Raw genomic sequence first — 430 nt, 5'->3', positions numbered from 1 at the left:
CCATCCATCCATCCATCCATCCATCATCTGTCCATCCATCCATCCATCCAACCATCCATCCATCCATCCATCCATCATCTGTCCATCCATCCATCCATCCATCCATCCATCCAACCATCCATCCTTCATCTATCCATCATCCATCTATTCATCCATACATACATCCATCCATCCGTCCATCCACCATCATCCATCCATCTGTCCATCCATCCATCCATCCATCCATTCATCCATCCATCCATCCATCCATCCATCATCCATCCATCCATCCATCATGCGTCCATCCATCTATCCATCCATCCATCATGCATCCATCCATCCGTCCATCCATACATTCATCCATCATCCATCTGTCCATCCATCATCCATCCATCCATCCATCCATCCATCTGTCCATCCATCCATCCGTCCATCCATCCATTCATCCATC

Source organism: Austrofundulus limnaeus, unplaced genomic scaffold, assembly GCF_001266775.1.
Source record: "Austrofundulus limnaeus strain Quisiro unplaced genomic scaffold, Austrofundulus_limnaeus-1.0 Scaffold1009, whole genome shotgun sequence".
Lineage (NCBI taxonomy): Eukaryota > Metazoa > Chordata > Actinopteri > Cyprinodontiformes > Rivulidae > Austrofundulus > Austrofundulus limnaeus.
Note: the sequence above shows the minus strand (reverse complement) of the source record.